The 24,584-nt window shown below is 39.2% G+C and overlaps 2 protein-coding genes, 1 non-coding gene and 1 pseudogene across 3 annotated transcripts in view; 2 read left to right on the top strand and 2 right to left on the bottom strand.

The window, feature by feature from the left end:
- Positions 1-24,584, bottom strand: part of LOC126001428 (ribonuclease pancreatic-like) — a 189,173-nt gene that overhangs the window by 83,460 nt on the left and 81,129 nt on the right. The window lies entirely within an intron of this gene.
- The window catches only part of LOC126001426 (ribonuclease pancreatic-like), a 459,609-nt gene that overhangs the window by 353,909 nt on the left and 81,116 nt on the right, over positions 1-24,584 (bottom strand). The gene's annotated exons all lie outside the window — the stretch shown is intronic.
- The window catches only part of LOC126001438 (ribonuclease 4-like), a 117,800-nt pseudogene that overhangs the window by 21,898 nt on the left and 71,318 nt on the right, over positions 1-24,584 (top strand).
- Positions 7,969-8,075, top strand: LOC126002248 (U6 spliceosomal RNA). Its single transcript, XR_007493005.1, has one exon. It is a non-coding gene; the product is annotated as a U6 spliceosomal RNA (small nuclear RNA).

Raw genomic sequence — 24,584 nt, 5'->3', positions numbered from 1 at the left:
TACTCAGGGGTTTCCTGGCTCTGTACTCAGAAATCACTCCTGGAGGCATTGGGACACCATATGGAATGTTGTGGATCGAACCTAGGTCTGCTGTGTGCAAGGCAAGCATCCGACTCTCCTGTGCTACCGTTTTGGCCTCTCAATAGCTTTTTAACTCTATACTTCAGTTATTTTAACAAAAACATTTGTTTTTGTTTTTGGGTCACACCTGACAGCATTCAAGGGTTACTTCTGGCTCTTCAGTCTCAGAACTCGCCCCTGGCAGGCACTGGTGACCATATGGTATGCCAGAAACTGAACCCAGATCAGTTGTGTGCAAGGCAAATGGTAGCCAGCCCCAACAAAAACATTTTTTAAGTTTGTTTGTTTTGTTTTGTCTTTTGGGCCACACCTGGTGGCGCTCAGGTGTTACTCTTGGCTCTGTGCTCAAAAATCGCTCCTGGCATGCTCGGGGACCATATGGGTTGCCTGGGAACAAACCTGGCTTCCCAGGTTGGCAGTATGCAAGGCAAACACCCTTCCTCTCTATCAGTCCACCTTCTGTTTTGTTTTCATTGTTGTTGTTTTGTTTTCAAATTTTCCTTTATTTAAAATTTTTATTGAGACACCTGAATTTACATACTTGTTTACAATGGATTTTCAGGTATACAATTTTCCTTTCACCTTAGTAAATCCAGGTTTTCTTCCATTTCACAACCTGGCTCTTTGAGAATACATTTCAAAGTTGAGTATTTCAGTTTGGACTCCATGCTTATGAGAGTGTTGATTCTGAGAATTTAGCTCTAGAGATTCTTCAGCAGGACACTGAATGGGATCAAATGTCCCCGATCCTTGTTCTCTAACAAGGATCTTCTTGTCTCTTTAACAACAATTCAGTGAGAAGTGTTTCAAAATTTTGAAATGTTCTTTTTTTTGTAATAGAATACAGTTGTATTCTTTTATCTGTTTTTGTATTAATCTGTTGGGATATCTCACACAATGTACAGACCTTCAAAACCACAGTACATTCTTGAGAAAATGATCCTGAAAAAGACATGTTAGTGCTATTATGAGGTAATTTTTTTTAGTTGTTTGAAACAATTTTATTATTTGTATGTCTATATTCATAGCATTGTTCACAATAGCAAAAACGTAAAATGAATCTAAATAACTACTGACATATGTCACTAACCCCTACACTCATTAAAAACTAGGGTGGTTACAGAGGGAAACTATGGTGGAGACTGGATGGGAGGAGTGAATACAGGGACATTTTAGTGAAATAATGCAGTATAATTTCAGTAGGGAGAGACTTAAGGATTACAACATAAAGAATTAATACAAAATACATCTAAATTCTTTATATTCAATGTTAAAGAAAATCAATGAAACAACTAAAAGTAGGAACTAACAGCTATTATGTGCATGCATATGCATTATGCAGACAGATTTGTAAGAATTAGCTTAAGCTACCTATGTCTGTTATAGAAAAATAAAACTGAAATGATCTTCCCTGACTCTGTGCTCATTACTACATGAACAATATTATTTTATTGTTATAACTTTTTGTTCTTTCTTCCTTTCTTCCTACTTTTTTAAAATTTTTATTTTGACCAAAGTGGATTACAAATTTTTCATAGTAATTTTTTAATTACATAGTGATATTGATTATTTTGTTTTCATTCTTTTTTTCCTTTAACTATTGATTTTTTTATATTTTATTTAAACACCTTGATTACATACATGATTATGTTTAGGATTCAGTAATGTAAAGAACATCACCCATCACCAGTGCAACATTCCCATCACCAATGTCTCAAATCTCCCTCCTCCCAAACTGACCCCCGCCTGTACTCTAGACAGGCTTTCCATTTCCCTCATACATTCTCATTATTAGGACAGTTCAAAATGTAGTTATTTCTCTAACTAAACTCATCATTCTTTGTGGTGAGCTTTCTGAGGTGAGCTAGAACTTCCACCTCTTTTCTCTTTTGTGTCTGAAAATTATTATTGCAAGAATGTCTTTTAGGACCCGGAGAGATAGCACAGCAGTGTTTGCCTTGAAAGCAGCAGATCCAGGACCAAAGGTGGTTGGTTCGAATCCCGGTATTCCATATGTTCCCCCGTGCCTGCCAGGAGCTATTTCTGAGCAGACAGCCAGGTGTAACCCCTGAGCACCGCCGGGTGTGGCCCAAAAACCAAAAAAAAAAAAAAAGAATGTCTTTAATTTTTTTTTAAAACCCATAGATGAGTGAGACCATTCTGCATTTTTCTCTCTCTCTCTGACTTATTTCACTCAGCATAATAGATTCCATGTACATCCATGTATAGGAAAATTTCATGATGTCATCTCTCCTAACAGCTACATATAATATTCCATTGTGTATATGTAACACAGTTTCTTTAGCCATTCGTCTGTTGAAGGGCATCTTGGTTGTTTCCAGACTCTTGCTATGGTAAATAGTGCTGCAATGAATATAGGTGTAAGGAAGAGGTTTTTGAATTGTAGTTTTGTGTTCCTAGGGTATATTCCTAGCAGTGGTATAGCTGGATCATATGGGAGCTCGATTTCCAGATTTTGGAGGAATCTCCATATCGCTTTCCATAAAGGTTTTACTAGACGGCATTCCCAGCAGCAGTGGATAAGAGTTCCTTTCTCTCCACAACCCCGCCAACACTGTTTATTCTCATTCTTTGTGATGTGTGCCATTCTCTGTGGTGTGAGGTGGTACCTCATAGTTGTTTTGATTTGCATCTCCCTGATGATTAGTGATGTGGAGCATTTTTTCATGTGTCTTTTGGCCATTTGTATTTCTTCTTTGTCAAAGTGTCTGTTCATTTCTTCTCCCCATTTTTTGATGGGATTAGATGATTTTTTCTTCTAAAGTTCTGACAGTGCCTTGTATATCTTGGAGATTAGTCCCTTATCTGATGGGTATTGGGTGAGTAGTTTCTCCCACTCAGTGGGGGGCTCTTGTATGCTGGGCACAATTTCCTTTGAGGTGCAGAAGCTTCTCAGCTTAATATATTCCCATCTGTTAATCTCTGCTTTCACTTGCTTGGAGAGTGCCGTTTCCTCCTTGAATATGCCTGTAGTCTCAATGTCCTGGAGTGTTTTGCCTATGTGTTGTTCTATATATCTTATAGTTTCGGGTCTGAAATCAAGGTCTTTAATCCATTTGGATTTTACCTTCGTACATGATGTTAGCTGGGGGTCTAAGTTCAATTTTTTGCAAGTGCTAGCCAATTGCCAACACCACTTGTTGAAGAGGCTTTCCATGCTCCATTTAGGATTTCCTGCTCCTTTATCAACAATTAGGTGATTGTATGTCTGGGGAACATTTTCTGAGTATTCAAGCCTATTCCAGTGATCTGAGGACCTGTCCTTATTTCAATACCATGCTGTTTTGATAACTATTGCTTTGTAGTAAAGTTTAAAGTTGGGGAAAGTAATTCCTCCCATATTCTTTTTCCCAATGTTTGCTTTAGCTATTTGAGGATGTTTATTGTTCCAGATGAACTTCATAAGTGTTTGATCCACTTCTTTGAAGAATGCATGGGTATTTTTAAGGGGATTGCATTAAATCTGTATAATGCTTTGGGGAGTATTGCCATTTTAATGATGTTAATCCTGACAATCCATGAGCAGGGTATGTGTTTCCATTTCCGTGTGACCTCTCTTATTTCTTGGAGCAGGACTTTATAGTTTTCTTTGTATAGTTCCTTCACGTCTTTGGTCAATTTGTGTCCAAGATATTTGAGTTTGTGTGACACTATTGTGAATGGGATTGCCTTCTTGACTTCCTTCTCTTCCTTATCATTATTGGTGTATAAAAAGGCCATTGATTTCTGTGTGTTAATTTTATAGCCTGCCACCTTCCTATATGTGTCTATTGTTTCTAGAAGCTTTTTAGTAAAGTCTTTAGAGTTTTCTAAGTAGAGTATCATATCATCTGCAAAAATGAGAGTTTGACTTCTTCCTTTCCTATCTGGATTCCCTTGATATTTTTATCTTGCCTGATCTCTATAGCAAGAACTTCCAATACTATGTTGAAGAGGAATGGTGAGAGTGGACAGCCTTGTCTTGTACCAGAATTTACAGGAAAGGCTTTTATTTTTTCTCCATTTAGGATAATATTTGCCATTGGCTTGTGGTAGATGGCTTCAACTAAATTGAGAAAGGTTCCTTCCATTCCCATCTTGCTGAGTTTTGATCAAGAATAGGTGTTGGACCTTATCAAGTGTTTTCTCTGTGTCTATTGATATAATCATGTGATTTTTATTTTTCTTCTTGTTGATGATGTGTATAATGTTTATAGATTTACGGATGTCAAACCATCCTTGCATTTCTGGGATGAAACCTATTTGGTCATAGTGTATGATCTTCTTGATGATGCATTGGATCCTATTTGCCAGGACTTTGTTGAAGATATTTGCATCAGCATTCATCAGGGATATTGGTCTGTAATTTTCTTTTTTGGCAGGATATCTGTATGGTTTTGGTGTCAAGGTGATATTGGCTTCATAAAAGCTGTTTGGGAGTGTTCCCGTTTTTACAATTTTATGGGAGAGCCTGGCTAGGATTGGTAGTAGCTCCTCTTGAAAGATTTGAAAAATTCATTAGGAAATCCATCTGGGCCTGGGCTTTATTTTTGGGCAGATGTTTGATTACAGTTTCAATTTCCTCAGTAGTGATGGGGGTGTTTAGATATGCTACATCCTCCTTACTTAACTGTGGAAGGTTATAAGTGTCCAAGAATTTTTCCATTTCTTCTAGGTTCTCATGTTTAGTAGCATAAAGTTTCTCAAAGTGTCTCTGATTATCCTTTGGATTTCTGCAATATCTGTTGTGATCTCTCCCTTTTTATTTCTAATACGGGTTATCAGATTTCTCTCTCTCTTTCTTGTGAGTTTTGACAATGGTCTATCAATCTTGTTTATTTTTCAAAGAATCAATTTCTCCTTTCGTTGATCTTTCGGATTGCTTTTTGGTTTTCCACTTCATTGATTTCTGCTGCAGCTTTATTTCCTTCTGTCTCCCTGTTGTTGGTCATTTTCTAATTTTTTGAGCTGCGTCATTAAGTTATTCAGGTATGCCCCTTCTTCCTTCTTGATGTGTGCTTGTAGAGCTATAAATTTTTCTCTTAGGCCCGCTTTTGCTGTGTCCCATAGATTCTGGCAGTTTGTGTTTTCATTATCATTTGCTTCCAGGAAAGTTTTGATTTCTTTTTTGATTTCATCTCAGACCCACTGGTTTTTCAGTAGGAGGGTGTCTAATTTCCAATTGTTAAAAGTTTTTCTTCTTGTGGCTTTGTAGTTTCACATCTAAATTCAGAGCCTTGTGTTCAGCAAAGGTAGCCTGCAAGATTTCTATCCTCTTGATTTTATTGAGGTATGTTTTATGTGTCAGCATGTAGTCAAATCTGGAGAATGATCCATGTACATTGGAGAAGAATGTGTATCCAGGTTTTTTGGGACAGAGTGTCCTATATATTTATTACTCCTCTTTCTTCCATTACTCTTTTCAGGGCTAGTATGTTTTTGTTGGGTTTCAGTCTGGTTGACCAATCAAGTGTTGATAGGGCCGTGTTGAGGTCTCCCACAATTATTGTGTTATTATTGATTTCTTCTTTTAGATTTGTCAGTAATTGTATTAGATAATTTGCTGGTCTCTCATTGGGTGCATATATGTTTAATAGTCTGATTTCTTCCAGTTGCACATATCCTTGATTAGTACATAGTGTTCATCTTTGCCCCTTACCACTTTTCTGAGTATAAGGTTGGTGTCATCAGATATTAATATGGCCACCCCAGTTTTTTGAGTGTGTTGTTTGATTGGAAGATTTTTCTCCAGCCTTTGATTTTGAATCTATGTTTGTTCTGACTATTCAGATGTGTTTCTTGTAGGCAGCAAGGTTGGATTCATCTTTTATGACCCATTTTGCCACTCTGTGTCTTTTAATTGATAAATTTAGACCATTGACATTGAGAGAGATTATTGTCATAGGATTTAATGTTATCTTTGTAGATAAGTTTGCTGTGTTTGTTGGTCTCTCTTGTCTTAGAGTAGACCTGTCAGTTTTTCCTTTAAGGCTGGCTCATAATTTGTGAAGTTTCTGAGCTGTTGTTTATCCATTAAGCTATGTATTCTTCCTTCAAACCTAAATGTGAGGCGGGCTAGGTGCAGTATTCTCAGTGAGGCATTCATTTTATTCAGTCTTGGCACTATATCCCTCCACTGTCTTCTGGCCTTGAGAGTTTCTTGTGACATGTCTGTGGTAAGTCTTAGGGATGCTCCTTTGAATGTAATTTCCCTTTTTGATCTTGCTGCTTTCAGTATTCTATCTCTATCTGTGGGATTTGTCATTGTAACGAGGATGTGTCTTGGGGTGTTTTTCCTTGGGTCTCTTTTAGCTGGTAATCTTCAGGCATGCAGGATTTGATTGCATGTAATCTTTAACTCTGGGAGTATCTCTTTGATAATGTCTTTGACAGTTGATTCTTCCTGGAGATCTCCTACCTGGGTCTCTGTGACTCCAATGATTCTTACATTATTTCTCTTGAGTGTATCAAAGACTTCTATTTTCATTTGTTTGCATTCCTTGAGTACTTTTTCCATTGCCTGTTCGTTTGTCTTAAGGTTCTTTTCCAATTTCTTCTGTTGTGTTGAGTTTTTCTGCATCACATCTTCCAGTACTCCGATTCTCTCCTCAGCTGCTGATACCCTGCTGGCAAGGGCATTCATTGAGTTTTTCATTTGAGGTACTGTGTTTTTCAGATCTGTTATTTCAGTTTGGAGTTTTTTGATTTCTGTCTTTGTGTTCTGTTCAGAGAGATCTATGCTTTCTTTGAGTTCTTCAAACATCTTCCATATTGCTATTTTAAGTTCCTTATCTGAGAAGTTAATCAGGTGGTTGGAATTTATTAGTTCATCCGAGCTTTCATCTTCATTTTCTGTGCATCATGTTTGCCTGCGAGGTTTCCCATTGTCAAGCTTGTAGTGTGCTTTCTTTGAGTTCTTCAAACATCTTCCATATCGCTATTTTAAGTTCCTTATCTGAGAAGTTAATCAGGTGGTTGGAATTTATTAGTTCATCCGAGCTTTCATCTTCATTTTCTGTGCATCATGTTTTTTTTTTTGTTTTTTTTTTTTTTTTTTTTGGTTTTTGGGTCACACCCAGTAACACTCAGGGGTTACTCCTGGCTATGTGCTCAGAAGTTGCTCCTGGCTTGGGGGACCATATGGGACACCGGGGGATCGAACCGCGGTCCATCCAAGGCTAGCGCAGGCAAGGCAGGCACCTTACCTTTAGCGCCACCACCAGGCCCACTGTGCATCATGTTTGCCTGCGAGGTTTCCCATTGTCAAGCTTGTAGTGTGGTTTTTCCTGCGTGTTGTGGTGGAGTTCATTGGTTAGAAAGAGTGTGTGGCAGCAAAGCAAAGCGGCCGCGCTCTTCTGCTGTTTCTAGTTGACAGTATTATGGGGTTGTGCTCCCTAGGTCTCTGAGGAAACATTCAGGGATTCAGAAACACAGGCAGACAGGCCCCGACTATATAGTTTTTAACAAAATCATGTTAATAAGCTGAAGCACTGACTTTATGAGTACTTTAATTCCTAGGAGCCTCAGAAACAACCCCAAGAACGAGACCAGCATAGTCCTTGAACTGGATGTACTTCCGCTTCAAAATAAAAAAGGACCAATAGGACACAGAGAAACCTTATAAATTTATTCAGTACTTTTATTTTTGGGGCCACACATTGCTTAATACTGGTAGAACTGAGAAAATCATATATAAAGCTAGTGATTGAATTTGGGTCAACCATATACAAGGCAAACACCCTACCTGCTTATAATTATCACTTTGGCCCCATTAAATACATTTCAAAAGCATCAATTTGCTAAAGAAATCCAATAGTTAAAGGTAACTACTGCCTAATTCAATTTCTGACTTTTTAAAAATAAAATAGAATTAATTTATCACTTCTACTGCTCGCTTCGGCAGCACATATACTAAAATTGGACTGATAAAGACAAGATTAGCATGGTCCCTGTGAAAGGATGACATGCAAAATTGTGAAGCATTCCATATTTTTATAAAGAACTCACTTGAAAAAAATTATCACTTCTTTTCCACATTCCCCCTTTTTTTGTTTTTGTTTTTTTTGGGGGGGTTTTTTGGGGGACTCACACCTGATGACACTCAGGAATTACTCCTTGTTCTGTACTACAAATAGCTTCTGGCTGGCTCAGGGGACCATATAGGGTGCCTGGATTCGAACCACCATTCGTCCTGGGTTTCTGCATGAAAGACAAATGTCCTATCACTGTACTATCTCTCTGGGCCCCATTTTAACCTAATTTTTACTATTTTTGTTTTATTTTACTATCTTTAACACTGTAATTTACCAAATTTTTCATAATACAGTTGTATCAGGCATTAGGTGTTTAAATATCATTCTCAACACCAGTGAGACCTTTCCTTTACCAGTGTCCACCATCTCCTACTCACGACGATAGCCTGCCTCCATTTAGTCACAAATTTACTTCAGATTGTTACAACACAAAGACAAACAGAATTATCAAAACTTAGATTAACATGGATCAATTTGAAAGATTGTTATATATCTCCATGGTGTTACTGAAGAGAGTATTTATGGATTTTCTGAGCTGGGACTGGTGCTAATCAAGCCTTCTGTATTAGTATTTATAAAGGTTTACTGAGGTTGATTGTTGAACCTTCCCATGAGATTTCCTATGATATGACTGGGCTGAAATTACTATATAATATTGTGGTGTTATATGGCCACATGCAGTCTCCTGCTCCAGGATTTATAGATCTCAAACAAATTTGGTGGCTGGAAAGTTGATAAAGTTAAGTCATGGAGCTGGGCCATTTCTGTCAGAAGGTGTGGCTTTGGGCTGCTATAGTTCATGCAGACAGAGGACTCTTCTACCCTACCTCCTCTGGCCCCCAAAATGCCACAGAGCAGTCAGCCAAGATTGGCTACTTGGGAAGCATTGTAAATAATTCTGGTGAAGTCAGATGCCAAGATGTAGAAGTCACTGGTGAGTTCAGAAATTGCTGGATGTAGAAGTCACATATGAAGTCAGGTCCTGGGCCAATAGAGCATGCACAAAGAAGCATCTATCAGCCACTTTGGGAGAGTAACTCAGTTTATAGTAGGTGGGAAATAGATATTTATATTAGGGAAAGTAGGGTGTGTACTCTTGAGTCAGCCAATCAGGTAGGATGGGAGAGGAGATTAAAACAGAACGAGTGTTGCCCCAGGGACCCCTGCCGGCTGGAGAGGCCTGAGTAAGTTTCTGTCCTTTTGCTCGGCATTTGGGCCGGCCCCTCCCCCCAGAGACCCCTGCGTGCCGGCGGGAGAGGCCTGAGTGAGTTTCTGTCCTTTTGCTCGGCGTTTGGGCCGGCCCCTCCCCCCAGAGACCCCTGCGTACTGGCGGGAGAGGTGAGAGTGTTTCTGTACTTTTGCTCGGCGTTTGGGCCGGCCCCTCCCCCCAGGGTGGTGCCTAGAAAGGCAAGTTGAGTGACCCGAATAGACGGGGGAGATAGGGCCAGCCATCTGGACTCGCAGGTGACCTAGAGCAGTCCACCCCCCTGGACCCTGGAGTGGACCAGGGACTCCCCAAGGGCGTGGACAGAGCCTACAGGGTCGAACTGAGGGAACTCATTCAAGGGAGGCTTGGAGGGGGCGGAGCTCCATTGAATCCCAGAGAAAGGAGGGTGGATTGAGAGCTAGGCTCAACAGCGCCAGTAAATATTGTGGCCAGGAGTGGAACTGCACCGCTGACAGAAATAAGGAGCAGAAAAGGGACAAGACCCACTGCAGGAAGGCTGAACTCTAGGTAGCAAAGGGGAGGAGAAAGGGCTAGGTTCAACAAACTCACCCAACAGGCCCCTCTAAAAACACCTTCAGGAAGGGGACCAAAGCAGGCCGAAATTAGAAGCCAAAGCACTCCAAAACACACCATTAAATACAAAGAATTATGCGTAAATCAAGGAGATCCCTAATAACTGGAGACACCATAACAAACCCTATCAAGTTTCCAAGTCCACCAAAACGCACAGATCCATGGGAAGAAGACCTAAAAGTGGTCATGAGGAAGGAAATGCAAGAATTACTAAAAGAAATGAAAGAAACCGTAGCAACCGAGTATAAGAAATCCATGGACGAACGAATCAGCCAAATTAAAGAAGAAATGTCAAAGAACATGAGAGATTCCATAAAAAAAGAAGTGAAGGATTTAAAAGACAAAGTAACAAGCCTTACGAGTAGAAACACAGAGTTGGAGAAGCACATCGAAGAACTCGAAGGAAAACTGCAATCAAAAAATGATAAAGAAACCAAGAAAGAAATATAAGGCAAAGCACTGGAAGAAAAAATCGAATATCTAATGAACAAGGACAAAAGAAACAATCTAAGAATTGTGGGTATACCAGAAGGGGAGGAAATAGGGAAGGGGGAAGAACAGGTAGTCAGGGAGATAATAACAGAGAACTTTCCCACCCTCTGGAAAGACAATTCAGGACAAATCCAAGAAGTCAAGAGAGTCCCTAATAAAATAGACCCTAATAAACCCACACCAAGACACATAATAATCCAAATGGCAAAAAAACAAAGAGAAAGAAGAACTCCTGAAAGCAATAAGGGAGAAAAAAACCTCAAGTACAAAAGAAAGGACATAAGTATCAAACCAGATCTCCCATTTGAAATAATTCAAGCAAGAAGACAGTGGTATGACATATTTAAAAGACTGAATGAAAGAAATTTCCAACCCAGGGTCCATTACCCAGCAAAACTATCATTCATATGGGAGGGCAGACTAAAAACATTCTCAAACATGAACGAACTTGAACTATTTGTGCAAACTAAGCCGATCCTAAGCGACTTACTCAGAGACGAATTACACAATCCAAACACCCGATTGTAACAACAACCACTCCACACAATACAACTGCACAACAGTCCTCTCTATCAATAATTTCCATAAATGTGAACGAACTAAACTCTCCAATTAAAAGACGCATAGTAGAGAACTGGGTTAGGAAAAATAAACCGGACTTCTGCTGTCTGCAAGAAACACACCTACAGTTACAGGATAAGCACAGGCTTAGAATAAAAGGATGGAAAGTAATTATTCAGGCCAATGAAAAACAAAAAAGAGCAGGGACAGCCATTCTTATATCAGACCAAATTGTATTCAACCTCAAGAAAGTGATCAGAGACAAAGAGGGTCACTACTTACTGATCAGGGGAACACTAGATCAAGAAACACTAACCCTGGTCAATATCTATGCACCTAATGTAGAGTCACCAAAATATGTGAGGCAACTACTGGCAAACCTGAAAAAACACATGAAGGGAATTGTGGTAATAGTAGGGGACCTCAATACTCCACTATCACCACTGGACAGATCCTCCAAACAGAAAAATAGCAAAGAAATAAGAGCTCTAAATGAAAAATTAGAAGATTTAGGGCCAATAGACTTATATAGAGCCCTCCATCCCCAGAAAGCAGAATACACATTCTTCTCAAACCCACATGGAACCTTCTCCAGAATAGACAATGTCTTAGGATACAAAGCCAACTTATATAAGACCACAAAGGTAAGGATCATTAGAAGTACCCTTTCAGATCACTATGCAACAGAGCTTATAATTGATGTCAAGAATAAGCAATGGAGGAAAACTAATACCTGGAGATTAAACAACATGCTGCTCAACAACAGCTGGATCAAAGAACAACTCAAGGAAGAAAGAAAAATATTCCTTGAGACAAATGACAATGAAGAGACAACATGTCAAAATTTATGGGACACAGCAAAAGCAGTAATTAGGGGGAAACTCATAGCAATACAGGCCTATGTCAAGAAACAGGAAAATAACAAAACCAACAGTTTAAAAGATCACCTCAAAGAATTGGAACAACAGCAACAGAGAAATCCAACCACAACCAGAAGGCAAGAAATAATAAAAACAGAGCAGAAATAAAGAACATCGAAACTAAGAAAACAATACATAAAATCAATGAGACCAGGAGTTGGTTTTTCGAAAAAATAAACAAGATAAACAAATCATTGGCAAAACTCACCAAAAAAAGAGGGAAAACACCCAAATCACTAGGATCACAAATGAAAGGGGAGAGATTACAACAGAACCCCAAGAAATACAACATATCATGAGATCATATTATGAACAACTATACTCAACTAGGCTAGAAAACCCAGTAGAAATCGACAGATTCTTGGACAAACACCCTCTTCCAAGACTGGAAAAGGAAGATCTAGAAAGTCTAAACAGACCAATCACTTCAGAGGAAATTGAAGATGTAATTAAAAAACTCCCTAAGAACAAATGCCCAGGCCCAGATGGATTTACAGGTGAATTCTATCAAACATTTCAAGAAGACTTATTACCACTGTTCCATAGGCTTTTCCAAACCATAGAAAAAACCGGAATCCTCCCCAAATCCTTTTATGAGGCTAATATCACACTCATTCCCAAAGAAGGCAAAGACACCACCAAAAAAGTAAACTACAGACCAATCTCACTAATGAACATAGATGCAAAGATACTCAACAAAATCTTAGCAAACCGAATCCAACACTTCATCAAAAAGATCATACATCACGATCAAGTGGGATTCATACCAGGAATGCAAGGTTGGTTCAACATACGCAAATCAATAAACATGATACATCACATCAACAACATGAAAGACAAAAACCACATGATCATATCAATCGATGCCGAGAAGGCGTTTGACAAAATCCAACATCCTTTCATGTTAAAGACACTCAGCAAAATAGGGTTAGAAGGCACCTTCCTTAAAATAGTTACAGCTATTTATGAAAAGCCTACAGCCAACATTATACTTAATGGCGAGAAACTAGAAGCATTCCCACTAAGATCAGGAACTAGGCAAGGCTGTCCACTCTCTCCACTCTTATTCAATATAACCTTAGAAGTCCTAGCAATAGCAATCCGACAAGAGAAGGGAATCAAAGGAATTCAAGTAGGGAAAGAGGAACACAAGCTAGCTCTATTTGCCGACGATATGATGATATACATCAAAAACCCTAAAGAGTCCACAGTAAAACTCCTAGAAACAATAAACCAATACAGCAAAGTGGCTGGATACAAAGTCAATACACAAAAGACAGTAGCGTTTCTATATACAAACAATGAAGTTGAGGAGAGAGAGATTAAAAATACAATCCCATTTAAGATAGTATTAAAAAATATCAAGTATCTAGGAATCAACCTTACAAGAGAAGTGAAAGACCTATACCAGGGAAACTTCAAAACACTTGAGAAAGAAATTGAAGACGATCTAAAGAAATGGAAGAACATCCCATCCTCATGGATAGGTAGAATTAACATAGTCAAAATGACTATCTTACCCAAATTTCTATATAGATTTAATGCAATCCCTATCCAAATCCAGACACGATTCTTTAAAGAAATAGAACAATCAATCACAAAATTCATCTGGAACCACAAAAGACCCAGGATAGCCAAACACATACTGAAAAACAAGAAGCTGGGAGGCATCTCCTTACCTAACTTGAAACTATACTATAAAGCCATAGTAATTAAAACAGCATGGTACTGGAACAGAGACAGGACCTCAGACCAGTGGATCAGAACAGAATTCCCAGACATAAACCCCCAGATATACAGCCAACTAATATTTGATAAAAGAGGCAAGAATCTGAAATGGAACAAAGAAAGCCTATTCAACAAATGGCGTTGGTACAAATGGAAAACCACATGTACGAAAGTAAAAATCGACCCATATCTCACTCCTTATACAAAAGTCAACTCAAAATGGATCAAAGACCTTGAAATCAGACCTGAATCTATAAAGTTTATCGAGAATAAAATAGGCAGAACACTCGAAGACCTATATATCAAAAGGGTCTTTGAGAATGGAGCACCAATGGCAAGAACGTTAGCATCAAATATAAACAAATGGGACTACATCAAACTAAAAAGCTTCTGCATGGCAAAAGAAACCCTACTTAATGCAAGAAGACAGCTAACAGAATGGGAAAAAATCTTTTCACTTGACATATCAGATAAAGGGCTGATATCTAGAACATACAAAGCACTCAGAAAGCTGAGCTCCTCAAAACCAAATAAAGCCATAAAAAAATGGGGAGATGAAATGAATAGACACTTCTCTGAGGAAGACAGAAGGATGGCCAACAAACACATGAAAACATGCTCACCTTCACTCATCATCAGGGAGATCCAAATCAAGACAACAATGAGATACCACCTCACACCAGTGAGGTTGGCTCACATCAAAAATAATGGAAACAACCTTTGTTGGTGAAGATGCGGTATGAAAGGAACTCTCATCCACTGCTGGTGGGAATGCCCCCTAGTCCAACATCTATGGAGAAAAGTCTGGAGAGTGCTCAAAGAACTCAGAATTGAGCTGCCATTTGACCCAGCAATTGCTCTCCTAGGCATATACCCCCAAGATGGAAGGACATTCATTCCAAAATACGTATGCACACCACTATTTATTGCAGCACTCAGTATAATAGCCAAATCTTGGAACCAACCTCGATGTCCAACAACAGATGAATGGATCATTAAGATGTGGTACATATATACAATGGAATACTACATGGCAGTCAGAAATGATACAATCACAGACTTTGCAGCAATGTGGATGGACCTAGATCATGTTATGTTAAACGAAGTAAGTCAGAAGACAAAAGAAAAACACAGAATGGTAGCACTATTCTGAAACACCTAGAACACATATTTTATACACAACTAATACCTAACAATCAAATAACAGGGTTTAACAGGGTAGAAACTCCGAATACTGTAATAGTCAACATATACGTGGGAGCAGTGTCCAAAATACATGAAAAAGGAACAATGCAAACTCTTGACTACACATTATACCAAAGAAAACAACAACAACAACAACAGAAACGGCAGCATAGAGAGAACAGGTATGTAATCAGTCTTCTACAGCAAAGGCCCACAATAATCCCTTAGAGTTCGTATACAGGAACACAAGTATAGAACACCAAGGGAAATCACGGACTGCAATGGCAACATACCATAACACTACCTTTTAATGCCTTTATCTTACTATATTTTAAATAACCTCTCAGCTTTTCTGTCCACAGGCGCCCTTGGATATAAAGGGCGGACAAACTAAGGTGGCGACTCGGAATACCACACGGGATACCATACCTTGCATGCACTACGAGATGGCCATGAGAAAACTCTTTAACATACACTTTATCTCTAGGTAATGCCTTCATTTAGGAATTGAAGCACGTGACCAGTCAGACACCGAAGCAGTACCTGAGACGTACAGAATTAAACTACAGGCTCTATTCTTCGAACACTTTCAATCAAACCAGCATTCCCTTGCTATTCTCTCCTTTCTTTTCACTATTTTTTTTCTATTCTGCTCATTACTTTTTTACCTTTCTCTTCCCCTTTTCTCTCTAAGGTATTTTCTCTTTTCTCTCCCTTCATACCCTTCCCATATACCTTCCCCTTTCTCCCCTCCGGAAATCCAACTATCCCTTCACCACTCAATCCCATCCAGATCTCCCACCATATTAAAACTCTTCACCCTCAGTCCTTATTCTATTAGGCATCAAGATCGACCTCCTACCCAATGAACCAATACCCAGCACCCAGGCGAGGGGACACCCAGATAAACCCACACCTCGTCTCCTGCAAGAAAAGACAGTCAACTCCCCTGCGGACTCATGCTGCGAGGCCCTCCCTACCAACTCCCCCTAACGCGGACTGTTCCTTGAAACCGGGCTTAGGTCCAAAAGTATCCCCAATGCAAGAACTCTTCCAAGACCTCCCTGCCGCAAATTTTTACCAATCTGAAGAAGGTCAGGGGATGTGTTAGGAAGATGCCTGGGAACCCACACACCACAAGAAATACCGAAAGACAATGGGAAAAACTGTACTTCCAACATAGGCATAAAATCTGTAATACACCACCTCTTTACCTGCTCTCCCCCAAATGTAAGGTAGTCCTCTGCACCACTTTGGTCCCTTAAAATCTTCGCTAACTCATTTTATTTCTTTTTTTTGTTTTTGTTTTTGTTTTGTTTTTTTTTTTTGTTTTCTTTTTTTTGTTTTGTTTTGTTTTTAATTTATTTATTTATCTTTTTTAAATAATTGTCCTACATATATATTTGTGAGCACATACATTTTTAATTCCCTTTTTTTTTCTTTTCTTTTTTTCTCCTCGTTTTTGGGTATGTGACCTGTTTCAGTTACCCAATCAGTCCACCCACAAATACACAGACATTATAATGTAGCACCACTTCCCCCTGCAAAGGCACACTAAGTAAAGGGGAAATCTTACATATAAAAAAAAGAGGTCCTATCTACTAGAGATAGGAACTCATAGTTGTTTACAATATAGGGATATCTCCTGCCTTGAAAATATGTCATGTGGAATCAACTTAGACCTCAGGTGATTAGATACCATTCATCCAGCCTTGAACCCTTGATCCCCAACATAGAAACGGCACAGCTCTTCACAACAGCTGCAGGAAACAAACTCCATCCGGGACAGCCTTGATACAGCGGAACCAAAAACAAGGCCCAGCTCTAACATGATATCCTGACAACGAGGAAAATGCGAACATCTTGACCTTAGAGCAGATTAGCCTACCTTACCAACTAATGACAAGACAAAACCAGAAGTCTTGGCACCCTTTGGTAGGTCCAAAAACCAAGATCGGGATTTGCAGATGACTGGCTGCTAGAACCACGACCAGACTGTATACATCTTGGGACCAATAAAAAAGCTCTAGTTTAGGGTTTGAACTATGACCTGCACAAAAATCATGATCCCTAGTCCCAAAGGTCTGGCAGAGACAATTGTAACGAAATGGGGCTTTTGGAAGCACAAGAAAGACGCTATCCTAGGTGCCACCCTAGGTTCAGTGCAAAGACCAAGATCACCAACCACAGAAGATGGATTAAAATGACACTGAGGTAACAGAACCTCTAGAACCACAAAGACTGACTTCATCATAAGTCCCACCTCAGGATCTGTGCTGATACTGAGACCTCTAAACACAGAGCAGAAGTCTTCCACACACTAAAAAAAAAAAAAAAAAAAACCACCACCGGGAAAGTAAAGGATCCTGATCCCGAGCATAGTCTAAAGTTGATCCCATGACAGAATGCTCCAAGGACGGAGAAACCCCATATCTCTTAGGCCAAGTGAATTCCTTTTCGAATGACCCCAATATTTACTGTGCCAGGGCAGGAGGGAAAAAACAAATACAAAAAAGCACAAAACCTTGATTATTTTTTATATAAATATATATATTACCTTCATTTATTATTGTTATTATTATTTTTGATTTACCTATCTATTTTGGTCGGTTTCTGTCTTTGGGTGCGATTATTGAAAGTGTTGTCCCCAATAATACTTACTTTTTTTTCTCTCTTCCTTTCTTCTCTTTCGTTATGTGCTATGCCAGGTTTCTCAATTCAAGACCGTGGCGTGATTTTTGTTTGTTTGTTTTTGTTTTTGTTTTTTTGTTGGTTTGTTTTGTCTGTTCTTTGAGGTGCTTATCGATATAGCTGGAGCCCTCACTGGATATTTGATACTTCTTTTGGTACTAGTGGAGTGTTTCACCTTCTTTTTCTCCATCTCCCAAATGGATGATGAGAGCCTTTAGAAGGACTCCGCCCATTTTCGGGGTATTAGACTCTTACCCCAGTTTATTACTTTTCTCTTTTTCAAACAAAACCACGCAACTTGAACTAGCTAGTCCTGCCTCCAGTTAGAGGGGGAAATAAGGGAGGCATCAAGACCAAACAGGTGCAAGACTACTAAGTAGTGGGTTGGATACAGAGGGGACCACATATTCTAGCCGCCCTGGGGTGAGGGAAAAGGAAATGGGAGGTAGGACAGAAACGGAGGTGTAGGGAGGACTATTTGGCGATGGGAATCCCCCCTGATTTTATGTAAATATGTACCTAAAATATTATTGTCAACAATATGTTAGCCACTATGATCAAAATAAAAATCATATTAAAAAAAAAAAAACCAGAACGAGTGTTTAAGATGATTAGGTACAAATTATTAACAGGCATTATTCTCTTCTGGAGTTTGGAAGATGACCAGAACTGTTTTATGCTAGGAAGCTGGTGGCTGTGGGCAGGGACTTCTGGAGTTTTGGGGAGGGGGTAAGGGAATTAGCACAATTTACTCTCAGAAGGAAAAACTGAGTCTTCACCCCTATAGTCAGATCTCACTAGATAGGATTTAGCTAATTATATTTTTCGATTTCAGATGTGGAGCTGGACTGTTTCTATCAGAAGATGTGGGGTGTGTTTGGGGGGTGCTGTAAATTATGCAGAAAGGAGAATCTGCCCCCTCCACTTTCTGAGAGTGTTACAGACATATCATTCCAGACAGGGCTACCTGAGAAGTATTGGCAGCCCTTACTTTATTTTGGAGCTTGGGGGAGGAATCAGGCTTTATTTCTTCCAGAAAGATTCCTGAATGCAGAGCAAAGACTACCCTGAGCATTCCTGGGTGTGAACCCCCAAAACAAACAAAACAAACAAAAATTTCTATGAATTTTTGAAAAAAACAAAAGCAAAACAAAACATAATGACAGAAAATATATCTGTGGGGAGAGAAAAAGAATATAGATCTGTGATTGCACAACATTGGAATGAAATATCAGGGGCTGTTTAATTTGATGTGAAAAGCTGAAGTTGAAAGTGAAAGGAGAATTTGCTAGAAAGAGGCCAGAGAAGAGGAGAGACTGAAGGACCAGGATCTTTCAGGGTGTTTGAAACAAAAGTAAGAAGGAACTGGAAGGTGAAAATGTATTTGCTTCTACTGAGAATGTGGCATTCCTCCCCTAGTCCAACCCCAAAGGAAAACAGTCTGGAGAGTGCTCAGTAAACTCAGAATTGAGCTGCCATTTGAGCCAGCAATTGCTCTCCTGAGTATCTAGCCCCAAGTCAGAAGGATATTCATCCCAAAATATGTGTGCATCCCCCTATTTATCACAGCACTCAGAACAATAACCAAGATTTGGAACCAACCTCGGTGTCCAACAACAGACGATTGGATCATGGAGATGTGATATTTATACACAATGGAATACTACATAGCAGTTAGAAATGATACAATCATAGACTTTGCAGCAATGTGGATGGATCTACAAAATATTATGTTAAATGAAGTAAGCCAGAAGATGAAGGACAAACACAGAATGATAGCACTATTCTGAAGTACCTAGTATATACACCATATATACATGTAATACTCCATGAACAAATATAATGGTTTAACAGGGTAGAAACTACAAATACTGTAATTATCAACATTTACTGTGGAGCAGGGTCCAAAACAAGTGGCAGAGGAAAAACACAAAGCCTCGACTACACATTATACCATAAAGAAACCAGCAACAACAGAAAAAACAGTGTAGAGAGAACAAGTATGTAATCAGCCTTTTACTACAAAGGCCCATAATAATGTCTTAGGGATCTTACACAGGATTACAGGTAAAGAATACGATGGAAAGTCAGTGACTCTAGTGGAAGCATTTCATAACAATATATTTTAATGCCTTAATCTTACTCTGTATTTCAACTTATATGTCCACAGTGGTTCTTGGATACAAAGGGCTGACAACCTAAGTTGACACCTCAGTGCCCAGTCACACTAGATATCATACTCAGTTTGCATTATGAAAATGTCTTGATAAACATTTTAAAATACCCTTTATCTCTAGGTTTTGCACTCTATTAGGACCTGAAGCATATGATCAGCCAGACCACTGAAGCAAGCAACTGTGACCCATAAACTTATACTATGGAGATTACTCATCGAACACATTCAAGCAATCTAACATACCCCTACTCTTTTCTTCTTCTCACTGCTTCTATCTTCCTTCCTTATCTTCTTCTACCTTTTCCTCCTCATTATCATTAATTCAATCCATGTCAAATAAAAACTGTTACTTCCTCTTTAGGAAAGGAAATTTGATACATAAGGTGCTGTGAACAATACTACATAGGGTAACCACCTAGATAGATAGACCTCACTAACACGTTGTTTAGTACTAGAGATGCAAAACCTATGTGTATCCAAAATTGTTCCAGTCATCACCTAATCCTGAAACCCTCATTCAAGGAGGCCCAACCCCATCACTAACAAAATCCCTAGAAATTGAGAAAACCTCCCAACTTCGACACACGGGTCCAATCCCTCTTAGTTGATTTATTAGTTTCTTTACCTTACTTGTACTATATTTAACTATTTTTCTGTTCTCCTCTTATTTTTTTCCTCTCCCCTTTTCTTTTTCTTAAGCTATACCTCAGCTAACTATTGTATGTTTCTATGTGGGCATGAGCACATAGTGATAGTACTCCTCCATGAGATCCAAACCTAAATTGTAAACAACCCATGCCTACAGTGTATATAGGCCCTCCCATGTACTATTCCCTCTCCCCTTTAAAAATACGACTATCCCTTCACCCCCCAATCCCAACCCGATTTCCCACTTTAATAAAATTCTTTACCCTCAGTTCTTTTTTTTGTTTGTTTGTTTTTGTTTTTTTGGGCCACACCCCTTTGACGCTCAGGGGTTACTCCTGGCTATGCACTCAGAAGTCGCTCCTGGCTTGGGGGACCATATGGGACACCGGGGGATCGAACCGAGGTCCGTCCTAGGCTAGTGCTGGCAAGGCAGACACCTTACCTCTAGCGCCACCGCCCGGCCCTACCCTCAGTTCTTAATCAATTAGGCATCAAGACTGACCTCCTACCCCAATAAGCCATTACCCAGTGCTGCAAGCGGCTTCTGTCTTGTAGCGTCAGTGGTATTTCAATAAATTCACTTCAGGGAGAGTGAGTTGCCCAGGCTGGCATATGGAAAAATATAAATATAAAATAAATGTAACCACACAAAGTATGTGGGGTCAACACGTCTTCTGGCAGGAGTATGACAACTTTATTTTCCAAACAAGTGCTTTTATAGGGGTAAGCCAGTCACAGGTGCAAGAAGGATGTTTACCATAACAAGGCAAAAGGAAAGGTAACACTCAGGGCAGTTTTTAGCAAACACTCTCAAATGCAAAACATAGGTTAGGAGGAAGTAGGAAGTATCTAGAAACTTGATCTTCACTGGGCTGGGCTCTATTGTTTATGAGGTCAAGCACAGGAAAAAAACCAAATCTCCTAATATGTGTTTTCCTATTTTCTGAGCAGAGTCAATTTCACCCTTGTTTACCAGAAACTTCAGTTGCAAGAACATATTTGAAAAAGAGAAAAACATTGTCTTTGCTTTTAGGGTTATATATATATATAAAACCAATATATATATATATGTATATATATGTATATATATACATATATATATATGGTATTTTCTTAGTAATCTTTGGTGCTGGAAGTTCTGAGCCAAATTATTTAATAGAGGCCACAATTTTGCTTGAGATAATGCCAAGCATCTCTTCGGAAATTCCTCAACCATCCACTCAGGGGAAAAAGGCGTCCACAATGGGCCTTTTGAGGAACTCCATGGGGAATGTTGCAGTTCTCCCCACCAGGAAAATCTAAGGATACCTCTGGTGGGCTGAATTCCCCTAAAGGTTATGATGTTGTGGCAACCCAGCACCCAAGTGAAGGGACACCAACTCAGACCCATACCTGTTCCAGACAAGAAACTATAAACAACACCCCTGCTGACTCATGCAGTGTGGCCCTCCTTCTCACCTCTCCCTAACGGGGACTGTTGTTTGATATCGGATTCTGCTCCAAAAGGATCCCCACAGCAAGAACTCTACCCAAGACCTCTCTGCGGTAATTCTTTTCTCAATTTTAAGAAGATCAGGGTATGTGATAAAAATGCACCCTGGATCCCACATCCTACAAGAAAATCTCTAAAGACAATGGGGAAGCCTATACTTCCTTCATAAGCTTAGGACCTATGTAATACTATTTCTTAACCTGCTTTTTCCCAAATGTAAGTTAGTCTCCTGCATCACTTTGTTCCTTTAATTACTTTTTTAAAAGTCATTTTAAAAATTCTTTTTTCTTTATATATACGTGAGTATATATATATTTTTATATTTTGTCTCGTTTCTGTTTTCTTCTCTTCCCACCCCCAAATGCACCAGAAATATAATGTAGTAAGTAGCATTTCGTCCTGCAAAGGCATACTAAAGAAAGGGGAAATTTTAGTATAAAAACAAGCTCTTATCTCCTAGGGATAAGATCTCATCCTTTTTTATAATACAGGGAAACCTCCTACCTTGAGCATGTCATGTGGACCCAACTTAGACTCTAGTGACCATCCAGCATTGAACCCTGGATCCCAGACATAGAAGTGACACAGTTCTCCACAACAGCTCCAGGAACCAAACCCTCTCTGGGACATCCTTAATACTGCTCTGGAACCAACATGTGCCAGTTTTGATATGATAACCTGACAACGAGGAAATGGCAACAACTGGATCTAAGTGCAGGTTGTCTTACCTCACCATCTAACAATAAGACAAAACCAGAAGACTTGTCATTCTTTGATCTGTGCAAAAGCCAAGATCACTATATACACATGACTGACTGTGAAAACCATGACTGGGCAGAACGTATCCTAGGACCAATAAAAAAGCCCTAGTCTAGGCTTTGGCCTAAGATCTATACAACAACCAAGATCTCTAATTCCAGAGGTCTGACTGAGATAACTGCAACTGAATGGGTCTTCTGGAAACATAAGGAAAGATTCTAGCCCAGGTTTCATCCTAGGATCAGTGCAATGACCAAGACCACCAACTACAGAAGATTGACTAAAACAACAGTGATGAAACAACTTCTAGAACCATAAAGAAAGACTTCTTCATGGGGCCGGAGAAATAGCATGGAGGTAAGGCATTTGCCTTTCATGCAGAAGGACATTGGTTTGAATCCTGGCATCACATATAGTCCCCCGAGCCTGCCAAGGGTGATTTCTGATCATGGAACCAGGAGTAACACCTGAAAGCTGCCAGGTGTAACCCAAAAACCAAAAAAAAAAAAAAAAAAAAAAAAAGACTTCTTCATAAGCTCCATTCCTTGACCTATGCAAATACCAAGATCTCGAGATACAGAGGTCTGATTTTATCACCAATGAAGGTGCAGATGTCTTCCATACACCACAAAAAGACCTAGGGGAGAGTAAATGAACATGCAAGGTGTCTGTAGTTATTTGCATGACAGAATACTTCAAGGGCAGAGGAACCCTGTATCTCTTAAGCCAAGGGAATTCCCTCTCTTATTTATTGTGCCTTTTTGGAAAAGAAAAAAGTCAGCACAAGATAATTTTTTATTTGTTTGTTTATTTTTTTGGTTTTTGGATTGGTTATTGTTGTTTTCATATTTTTTCTCTCTATTTTGTTCTTACTTCAGGACCATGGTTATTATGTGGTGTTTGTCTTTAATTCTGTAGTGCTCATTGGATTTTTTGTTTAATTTTTCTTTTTTATTATTGTGGTGTTTATCTTCCTTTTTCCCTTTTATCCCTCAAACTGATGTGAGATCCTCTGAGGACTCTGCCCATTTTCAGCTTATTTGATGCTTACCCCAGTATATTGCTTTTCTTCTTCTTAAATAGAACCACGAAACTTGAACCATCTTGTTCTGCCTCTCAAATTGAGGGAGAAATAATGGAGGGTACCAAGACCAAACAGTTGTATGATCACTAAGTAGTAATAAAAATAAAAAAAAAATAGTCGGACTTAAACACCAAATCCAAAACCAACCACAAAAGAATCAATACCCAATCTACAACAAGCTAGACACAGAGGGGACCACTTATACTAGCACCTCGGGGGTAAGGGAGGGCGAAATGGGATGCAAGCTGGGAAATGGGGTGGAGGTACAACTTTAATGATGGGAATTTTCTGATTCAATGTTAATATATACCTAAAATATTATTATGAAAGTTATGTAATACACTTTGGTCAAAATAAAAATTATTATAATTTTTTAAAAAGTGAATGTGGTATTCCTAAAGTTGATTTTAGAAATTTGAAATTTGACATTATCTTTCTTTGAAAATTTCTTAGGGGGCTGGAGCAATAGCACAATGCTTGGGTATTTGCCTTGCAAGTGGTCAATCCTGAATGGACCCTGGTTTGATTTCCAGCACCCCTTTTGGACCCCCAAGCCTCCCAGGAGTAATTTCTGAACACAGAGCCAGGAATAATCCCTGAGCACTGCTGGGTGTGACTCAATAATCAAAAACCAAAAAAAAATTATTTTTCTTGGATTTGATTATTTTTGCTCTCCAGCAGACAGCAGATCTCCATCTTAGCATAGGAGCATTTAAAGTGTCAGATTTACCTGCCTTGGTTCACTTCCTGGAAGGGGTTAGTTCTCCTTTAGTGTCAGGCTATTCTTCCCACTGAATGAAGATCACTCAAAGAGCAGTAGAACAAAGGATAGAGCATTTACCTTGCATGTGGTCACCTGGGTTTGTTCCCTGAAATTTCAAATGGTCCCACAAGCCTGCTAGGAGTGATCTTTGAATTCAGAGCCAGGATTCC

This window comes from Suncus etruscus, chromosome 2, assembly GCF_024139225.1.
Source record: "Suncus etruscus isolate mSunEtr1 chromosome 2, mSunEtr1.pri.cur, whole genome shotgun sequence".
Lineage (NCBI taxonomy): Eukaryota > Metazoa > Chordata > Mammalia > Eulipotyphla > Soricidae > Suncus > Suncus etruscus.
The sequence above is the reverse complement of the archived record's forward strand: the minus strand, read 5'-3'. Positions and strand labels throughout refer to the sequence as shown.